Consider the following 9,539-nt stretch of genomic DNA (forward strand, 5'->3'; position numbering starts at 1 on the left):
ACACCACTCTCATACTCGATCCTTCCCGCACCTTTTAGATCTCCAAATCCATTCTCTTTCCCACCCCTTCTCATACTATTTTAACGCTCCGACTCCGCTCTCAGTCTCGTTCCTTCTCTCGCTCTTATAACTCTCTGACTCCACTCTCAGTCTCGCTCCTTCTCGTGCTTTTTAATTCACTGAATCCGCTCGCAGTCTCGCTACTTATCGCGCTCTTTTAAGTGTCCAACTATGCTCTCAACCTCGCCCCTTCTCGCGCTCTATTAACTCGCCAGCTCCGCTCCCAGTCTTGACTCTTCTCATGCTGTTTTAACTCTCCAACTCTCTCTCAGTCTCGCTCCTTCTCTCGCCATTTTATCTCTCCAAAACTGCTCTCAGTTTCCCTCCTTCTCGCGCTTCTTATACTCTCCAACTCCGAATTCAGTCTCAGGTCTTCTGGTGCTCCTGCAGCTCTCCGAATCCGCTTTCAGTCTCGGTCCTACTTGTGCTCCTATAGCTCTCTGACTCTGCTCTCAGTCTCGCTACTTCTCTCGCTTTTTCAACTCTCTAACTCCACTCTCAGTCTCGCTCCTTCTCGTGCTCTTTGAAGTCTCCGACTCCACTCTCAGTCTCATTCCTTCTCGTGCTCTTTTAACTCTCCAAAACAGCTCTTAGTCTACCTCCTTCTTGCACTCCTTTTACGCTCCAACTCCAATTTCACGCTCTTTTAGCCATCTGAATCCACTCTCGATCACGACCTTTCTCGCGCTCTTTTAACTCTCCAACTCTACTCTCAGGCTTACTCCTTCTCATTCTTTGTTAAGTCTCCGACTCCGCTCTCAGTCTTGATCCTACTTGTGCTCTTTGACATTTCTAAAACTGCTCTCAGTCTCCCTCCTACTCACACTCCTTTCACTCTCCAACACCAATTTCACTCTCGGTCGTTCTCATGCTTTTTAGCTTTCCAAATCCACTCTCAGTCTCTCCGCATCTCGTGCACTTTTATCTCTCCGACTCAGCTCTCAGTCTCACTCCTTCGCATGTTCTTTTAAGTTTCCGCTTCCGTTCTCAGTATCGTTCATTCTCGGGCTCTTTTAACTTTCGAAAGTGACTCTCAGTCTACCTCCTTGCACACTTTTTATTCTCCAATTCCAAGTTTGTTCTTGCCCCTTCTCAAGATCCTTTAATGCTCTGACTCCACTCTCAGTCTCGCCCCTTCTCGCGCTCCTTTAACTCTCCAACTCCGCTCTCAGTCTCGCCCCTTCTCGTGATCTTTTAACTCTCCAAAACGGCTCTCAGTCTACCTCCTACTCGCACTCCTTTTACTCTCCAACTCCAATTTCAGTCTCGGTGCTTCTCACGCACTTTTAGCTTTCCGAATCCACTCTCAGTCAAGACCCTTCTCGCGCTCTTTTAACTCTCCGACGTGTCTCTCAGTCTCACTCCTTCTCATGCTTTTTTAAGTCTGCAACTATGCTCTTAATCTCACCACTTCTCTCGCTCTATTAACTCTCTGACTCCGCTCTCAGTCTCGACTCTTCTCACGCTCTTTTAACTCTCCAACGCTGTCTCAGTCTCGCTCCTTCTCTTGCTCTTTTAATCTCTGACCCTGCTCTAAGTCTCTCTCCTTCTCGCACACATCTAACTCTCCAACTCTGCTCTCCGTCGCGCTCTTTCTCTCGCCATTTGATCTCTTTGTAACCGCTCTCAGTCTCCCCCTTTCTCACGCTTCTTTTACTCTCCAACTCCAATTTCAGACTCAGGCCTTCTCGCCCTCCTGCAGCTCTCCGAATCCGTGCTCAGTCTCGGTCCTTCTCGTGCTCCTATACCTCTTCGACTCTGCTCTCAGTCTCGCTACTTCTCTCGCTTTTTCAACTCTCCAACTCCACTCTTAGTCTCGCTCCTTCTTGTGCTCTTTTAGCTCTGTGACTCCACTCTCCGTCTCGCCCCTTCTCGTGCTCTTTTAATTCTCAGACTCTGCTGTCCGTCTCACTCCTCCTCTCATTCTTTTAAATCTCCAACACTGCTCTGAGTCTCGCTCCTTCTCACATTTTTAATTCTCCGACTCCGCTCTCAGTCTCCCTGCTACTCGCTCTCCTTTTACTCTCCAATGCTAATTTCAGTCTCGCTCCTTCTCATGCTCTTTTAAGTCTCTGACCCGCTCTCAGTCTTGTAATTCTGGTGCTCTTTTAAGTATCCAAAACGGCTCTCAGTGTACCTCCTTCCCACGCTCCTTTTAGTCTCTGTCTCCAGTTACAGTCTCGGTCCTTCTCGCACTACTTTAGCTCTCCGAATCTGCTCTCAGTCTCACCTGTTCTCGCGCATTTTTAGCTCTCCAACTCCGCTCTCGGTCTAGCTCCTTCTCGTGCTTTTTTTAAGTCTCCAAAATCACTGTCTACCTGCCTCTCTCGCTCGTTTTACTCTCCAACTCCAATTTCATTCTCACCCCTTCTCACACTGCTTTAACTCTATGAATCCACTCTCAGTCTCGCTCCTTCTCGCTCTCTTTTACTCCCAGATCCGCTCTCAGTCTTACCCCTTCTCGCGTCACTTTACTCTCCGACTCCTCACTGACACTCCCCCTACTTGCGCTCTTTTAACTCTCTGACACCAATCTCAGTCTCGCCCCTTCTCACGCCCTGTTAACTCTCTGACACCGCTCTTTCTCTCGACCCTTCTCATGCACTTATAAATCTCAGACTGCGCTGTCAGTCTCGCTGCTTTTCACATTCTTTTGAAACTCCGACACCGCTCTCAGACACGACCCTTATCGCACATTTTAGCTCTTCGAATCCACGCTCTTTCCCGCCCCTAGTCGCGGTCTTTTAACTCTCCGATTCTGTTCAGTCTCCTTCCTACCCTCGCTCTTTTAACTCTCCGACTCTGCTCTCAGTCTCGCTACTTATCACGCACTTTTTACTCTCCGACTACGCTCTCAATCTAACCCCTTCTCGTGTTCTATTAACTCTCTGACTCCGCTCTCCATCTCGACTCTTCTCGTGCTCTCTTAACACACCAACTCTGTCTCAGTCTCGCTCCTTCTCTCGATCTTTTAACTCTCTGACGCCACTATAAGTCTCTCCCCTTCTCGCACTCATTCAACTCTCCAACTCTGCTCTCAGTCTCGCTCCTTCTCTCGCCATTTTATCTCTCCGAAACCATGCTCAGTCTCCCTCCTTCTCGCGCTTCTTTTACTCTCCAACTCCAATTTCAGCCTCAGGCCTTCTCATGCTCCTGTAGCTCTCTGAATCCGCTCCCAGTCTTGGTCCTTCTCGTGCTCCTATAGCTCTCGGACTCTGCTCTCAGTCTCGCTAATTCTCTCGCTCTTTTGACTCTTCAACTACGCTCTCAATCTCCCTCCTTCTCGTACTCTTTTAAGTCTCCAACTCCGCTCTCAGTGTTGTTCCTTCTCGTGCTCTTTTAGCTCTCCAAAACGGCTCTCAGTCTACCTCTTACTCGCACTCCTTTTACTCTCCAACACCAATTTCAGTCTCAGTGCTTCTCACGCTCTTTTAGCTCTCTGAATCCACTCTCAGTCAAGACCATTCTCAAGCTCTTTTAACTCTCCGACCCTGCTCTCAGTCTCACTCCTTATGTTCTTTTAATTCTCCGACTCCGTTCTCAGTCTCCTTCATTCTCGTGCACTTTTAACTATCCCAAGCAGCTCTCAGTCTACCTCCTTCTTGCACTCCATTTATTCTCCAATTCCAATTTCATTCTTGCCCCTTCTCAAGATCCTTTAACTCTCTGCCTCCGCTCTCGGTCTCGTTCCTTCTCATGCTTTTTAACTCACTGACTCCGCTTTCAATCTCGCTACTTATCGCGTTCTATTAACTCTCCAATTACGCTCTCAGTCTCGCCCCTTCTCGCGCTCAATTTACTCTCTGACACCGCTCTTTCTCTCACCCTTCTCGTTCACTTATAAATCTTAGACTGCGCTGTCAGTCTCGTTACTTTTCACGTTCTTTTGAAACTCCGACACCGCTCTCAGACACGATCCTCCTCGCACATTTTAGCTCTCCGAATCCAGTCTCTTTCCCGCCCCTTCTCACGCGCTTTTAAATCTCTGACTCCACTCTCAGTCTCGCTCCTTCTCGTGCTTTTTAATTCACTAACTCCGCTCTCAGTCTCGCTACTTACCACGCTCTTTTAACTCTCCGACTACGCTCTCAATCTCACCCCTTCTCGCACTCTATTAACTCTCCGACTCCGCTCTCCGTCACGACTCTTCTTGCGCTCTTTAACTCTGCAACTCTGTCTCAGTCTCGCTCCTTCTCTCGATCTTTTAACTCTCTGAGTCCGCTCTAAGTCTCTCTCCTTCTCGCACTCATTTAACTCTCAAACTCTGGTCCCAGTCTCGCCCCTTCTCTCGCCATTTTATCTCTCCGAAACCACTCTCTGTCTCCCACCTTCTCGCTCTCCTTTTACTCTCTAATGCTAATTTCAGTCTGGGTCTTCTCATGCTCTTTGAGCTCTCTGAATCCGCTCTAGGTCTTTCCCCTTCTTGCGCTCTTTTAACTCTCTCACTCTGCTCTCAGTCTCACTCCTTCTCATGCTCTTTCAAGTCTCCTACTCAGCTCTCAGTCTCGTTATTTCTTGTGCTCTTTTAATTTTCCAAAACGGCTCTCAGTGTACCTCCTTCTGACGCTCCTTTTACTCTCTGACCCCAATTACAGTCTTGGTCATTATCGCACTACTTTAGCTCTCCGAATCTGCTCTCAGCCTTGCTTGTTCTCGCTCATTTTTAACTCTCCAACTCTCTCTGTTTCACTCCTTCTCGTGCTTTTTTAAGACTCCAACTCCGCTTTCAGTCTCATTACTTCTTGTGTTCATTTAACTCACCCCTTCTCGCGCCCTTTTAACTCTCTGACTCTACTCTTTCTCCCGACCCTTCTCGTGCACTTATAAATCTCAGACTGAGCTGTGTGCTTGCTACTTTTGAAACTCCGACACCGCTCTCAATCCTTCTCATACATTTTAGCTCTTTGAATCCACTCTCTTTCCTGCCCCTTCTCACGCTCTATTAACTCTCCGACTCAGCTTAGTCTTGTTCCTTCTCTCGCACTTTTAACTTTCCGACTCTGCTCTCAGTCTCGCTCCTTCTCGTGCTTTTTAACTCAATGACTCCGCTCTCAGTCTCACTACATATCACGCTCTTTTACCTCTCCAACTCCGCTCTCAGTCTCGACTCTTCTCACGCTCTTTTAACTCTCCAACTCTGTCTCGGTCTCGTTCCTTGTCTCGCTCTTTTAACTCCCTGAATCCGCTCGAAGTCTCTCTCCTTCTCGCACTCATTTAACACTCCAACTCTGCTCTCGTCTCATTCCTTCTCGTGGTCTTTTAAGTCTCTGTCTCCGCTCTCAGTCTCATTCCTTCTCGTGCTCTTTTTACTCTCAAAACGGCTCTGAGTCGACCTCCCACTTCACTCCTTTTACTCTCCAGCTCCAATTTCAGTCTCGGTGATTCTCACACTCTTTTAGCTCTCCTAATCCACTCTCACTCAAGACCCTACTCGCTCTCTTTTACCTCTCCAACTCTGCTCTGGGTCTCACCCCTTCTCGCGCACAATTAACTTGCCGACTCTGCTCTCAGTCACATTCTTTCTCGTTCTCTTTTAACACTCAAAAATGGCTCCAAGTCTACCTCCTACTTGCACTCATTTTACTCTCCAACTCCAATTTCAGTCTTGGTTCTTCTCACGCTCTTTTAACTTTCCGACTCTGCTCTCAGTCTCACTCCTTCTCATGCTTTTTTAAGTCTCTGACTCCGCACTCAGTCTCGTTCCTTCTTGTGCTCTTTGAAATCGCTGAAACCGCTCTCAGTCTCCCTGCTACTCGCAATCCTTTCACTCTCCAACCATAATTTCAGTCTCGGTTCTTCTCCTGCTCTTTTATCTTTCCAAATCCACTCTCAGTCTCTCCCCTTCTCATGCACGTTTATCTCTCTGACTCTGCTCTCAGTCTCACTCCTTCTCATGTTCTTTTAAGTCTCCAACTCCATTCTCAGTCTCGTTCATTCTCATGCTATTTTAACTATTTGAAGCGGCTCTCAGTCTACCTTCTTCTTGCACTCTTTTTATTTTCGAATTCCAATTTCATTCTCGCCCCTTCTCAAGATCCTTTAACTCTCTGACTCCACTCTCAGTCTCGCCCCTTCTCACGCTCCTTTAACTCTCCGACTCCGCTCTCAGTCTCGTTCCTTCTCGTGCTTTTTAACACACTGATTCCGCTCTCAATCTCGCTACTTATCGCATTCTTTTAACTCTCCGATTATGCTCTCAGTCTCGGCCCTTCTCACGCCCTTTTAACTCTCTGACTCCGCTCTCAGTCTCGCCCTTTCTCGTGCTTTTTTGACTCTCCTACTCTAATCTCCCTCCTTCTCGTGCTCTTTTAACTCCCCTACTCCACTCTGAGATTCACCCCTTCTCACGCTCTTTTCACTCTCCAACACCATTCGGAATCTCGGTCACCCTCACTCCCTTGTAGCTTTCCTACTACACTCTCAGATTTGCACCGGCTCATGCATTTTTAACTATCTTTCTCCGCTCTCAGTCTGGCCCATTCTTGTGCACTTTTAACTCTCAGAAACCCCTCTTGGTCTCGCCTATTATCGCTCTCTTTTAACTCTCCGACTCCACTCTCCATCACGCCCCTTCTCGTGCTCTTTTAAATCTCAGACAGTGCTGTCTGTGTCACTCCTTCTCTCATTCTTTTAAATCTCCGACAGCGCTCTCAGTCTCGCTCCTTGTCCTGCTTTTTAACTCTCCGACTCTGCTCTCAGTCTCGCTCCCTCTCATGCCCCTTAATCTCTCTGACTGCACTCTCAGTCTCCCTCCTACTCGCTCTCCATTTAGTCTCCAAAGCTAATTTCAGTCTCGGTCCTTCTCACGCTCTTTGAGCTCTCCGAATCTGCTCTCAGCCTTGCCCCTTCTCATGCTCTTTTAACTCTCTCACTCTGCACTCAGTCTCGCTCCTTCTCTTGCTCTTTTAAGTCTCTGACTCCACTCTCGGTCTCGTTAATTCTTGTGCTCTTTTAAGTATCCAAAACAGCTTTCAGTGTACCTCCTTCTTCCGCTCCTTTTACTCTCCAACTCCAATTACAGTCTCGGTCCTTCTCGCACTACTTTAGCTCTCCGAATCTGCTCTCAGTCTCGCCTGTTCTCGTGCATTTTTAACTCTCTGACTCTGTTCTCTGTCTCGACTCTTCTCACGCTCTTTTAACTCTCCAGCTCTGCCTCAGTCTAGCTCCTTCTCTCGCTCTTTTAACTCTCTGACTCCGCTCTAAGTCTCTCTCCTTCTCGCAGTCATTTAACTCTCCAACACTGCTCTCAGTCTCGCTCTGTCTCTCGCCATTTTGTCTCTCCGAAACCGTCTCAGTCTCCCTCCTTCTCCCACTTCTTTTACTCTCCAGCTCCAATTTCAGCCTCTGGCCTTTCCGCGCTCCTGTAGCTCTCTGTATCCGCTCTCACTCTCGGTCCTTCTCGTGCTCCTATAGCTCTCCGACTCTGCTCTCCATCTCGCCCCTTCTTGCGATCTCTCAACTCTCCAACTCCGCTCTCAGTCTCGCCACTTCTCGTGCTCTTTTAACTCTCCAAAGCGGCTCTCAGTCTACCTCCTACTCTCACTCCTTTTACTCTGCAACTCCAATTTCAGTCTCGGTGCTTTTCACGCTCTTTTAACTCTCCGAATCCACTCTCAGTCAAGACCCTTCTCGTGCTCTTTTAACTCTCCGACACTGCTCTCAGTCTACCCCCTTCTCATGCTTTTTAAAGTCTCCAGCTACGCGCTCAGTCTCGACTCTTCCCGCGCTCTTTTAACTCTCCAACTCTCTCTCAGTATCGCTCCTTCTCTCGCTCTTTTAACTCTCTGACTCCACTCTAAGTCTCTCTCCTTCCCGCACTCATTTAACTCTCGAACTCTGCTCTCAGTCTCGCTCCTTCTCTTGCCATTTTATCTCTCCGAAACCGCTCTCAGTCTCCCTCCTCCTCGTGTTTCTTTTACTCTCCAACTTCAATTTCAGTCTCAGGCCTACTCGCCCTCCTGTAGCTCTCCGAATCTGCTCTCAGTCTCGTTCCTTCTTGTGCTCCTATAGCTCTCCGACTCTGCTCTCAGTCTCACTAATTCTCTCGCTCTTTCAACTCTCCTACTCCGCTCTCAGTCTCGCCCCTTCTCAAGTGCTTTCAACTCTCCTACTCCATTCTCACTCTCACCCCTTCTCATGCACTTTTAACTCTAAGAATCCCCTCTTAGTCTCGCCCATTCCCGCACTCTTATAACTCTCTGACTCCATTCTCCGTCTCACCCCTTCTTGTGCTCTTTTAAATCTCAGACTGTGCTGTGTGTCTCGCTCCTTCTCTCGTTCTTTTAAATCTCCAACACCGCTCTCAGACTCCATCCTTCTCACACATTTTAGCTCTCTGAATCCACTCTCTTTCCCGCCCCTTCTCGCGTTCTTTTAACTCTCTAACTCTGCTCTCAGTCTCCACTCTTCTCACGCTCTTTTAACGCTCCAAATCTGTCTCGGTCTCGCTCCTTCTCTTGCTCTTTTAACTCTCTAACTCCGCTCTAAGTCTCTCTCCTTCTCGCACTAATTTAACTCTCCAACGCTGCTCTCAGTCTCGCTCCTTCTTTCGCCACTTTATCTCTCCGAAATGGCTCTCAGTCTCACTCCTTCTCTCACTCTTTCAACTCTCTGAATCCACTCTAAGTCTCCCACCTTCTCGCACTCATTTAACTCTCCAACTCCGCTCTCAGTCTCATTCCTTCTCGTGCTCTTTTTACTCTCCAAAATGGCTCTCAGTCTACCTCCCACTCGCACTCCTTTTACTCTCCAACTCCAATTTCAGTCTCGGTGCTTCTCACGCTCTTTTAGCTCTCCTAATCCACTCTCCGTCAAGACCCTACTTGTGCTCTTTTAACTCTCCAACTCTGCTCTCAGTCTCACTCCTTCTCATGCTTTTTTAAGTCTCTGACTCCGCTCTCAGTCTCGTTCCTTCTTGTGCTCTTTGCAATCACTGAAACCGGTCTCAGTCTCCCTCCTACTTCCAGTCCTTTCACTCTCCAACACCAATTTCAGTCTCGGTTCTTCTCATGCTCTTTTATCTTTCCAACTCCGCTCTCAGTCTCTCCCCTTCTCGTACACTTTTATCTCTCCGACTCTGCACTCAGTCTCCCTCCTTCTCATGATCTTTTAAGTGTCCGACTCCGTTCTCAGTCTCGTTCATTCTCATGCTCTTTCACCTATCCGAAGCGGCTCTCAGTCTACCTCCTTCTTGCACTCCTTTTATTCTCCAATTCGAATTTCATTCTCGCCCCTTCTCAAGATCCTTTAACTCTCTGCGTCCGCTCTCAGTCTCGTTCCTTCTCATGCTTTTTAACTCACTGACTCTGCTCTCAGTCTCGCTACTTATCGCGTTCTTTTAACTCTCCGATTATTCTCTCAGACTCACCCCTTCTCGCGCTCAATTAACTTTCCGACTCCGCTCTCAGTCTCGCCCTTTCTCACGCTCATTTAAGTCTGTGACTCCACTCTCAGTCTAGCCGCTTCTCATGCTCCTTTGA

Source organism: Carcharodon carcharias, chromosome 13 (genome assembly GCF_017639515.1).
Source record: "Carcharodon carcharias isolate sCarCar2 chromosome 13, sCarCar2.pri, whole genome shotgun sequence".
NCBI lineage: Eukaryota > Metazoa > Chordata > Chondrichthyes > Lamniformes > Lamnidae > Carcharodon > Carcharodon carcharias.